This window comes from Phaenicophaeus curvirostris, chromosome 12, assembly GCF_032191515.1.
Source record: "Phaenicophaeus curvirostris isolate KB17595 chromosome 12, BPBGC_Pcur_1.0, whole genome shotgun sequence".
NCBI lineage: Eukaryota > Metazoa > Chordata > Aves > Cuculiformes > Cuculidae > Phaenicophaeus > Phaenicophaeus curvirostris.
The window spans coordinates 22747080-22747732 of NC_091403.1; positions in this window are offsets into that span (position 1 = coordinate 22747080).

A 653-nucleotide genomic window follows, 5' to 3' on the forward strand; every position below is an offset into this window, starting at 1 on the left:
GCTGCTCAGACTCCTCCTTTATCTAAACTTATTCTACAGCCACACCACCAGACGAAAGAAATGTTTACATCTCTGAGCTGAACAGTGCTAATAGTCTACTTTCACTAAAGGCAAAGTCAGGTTCTGAGGAACGGAGAGGTGTTCTCAGCTGGCAGCTGGTGGCTGCAGAAGTGGATGCCCTGAGACCATGCTCTGGGTGGCAGCAGCAGTGCTTGTGTTTGCTGGAAAAACGGCACGTGCTCCTCCAGCTTGCTGCTGTTATTTCCTATGAATTTCATCAAGATGTTGCTGTGGTGACTGGTAAGAACTTCCAGGACGAAGTGCCCTTTTGTTTTGGTTTCTCTTTTTTCCTGTTGTGATCACCTGCATATTGACCTGCTTCGTGGAGGCTGGCGCTGCCCACACAGGGATCCAGACACAGGGGACAAGAACAACTGACCTGCTGGGAGGGGAGGGAGCTGGTAAAGGCATAAATCACCTGCTGTAGGGCTGCTGCACTCACAGCCAGGCATTTTATCTTAGCAGTCAACTAGAATAAAGGCAAAAACCCTACAACAGGGGCCAGAGGGAGCCTAAGCCCCAATCCAGCCCTGTATGCAGCCTTCAGTCCCCTGCTTCAAAACTCTAAGTTGTTCTTGATGCTTTTTTCCTCC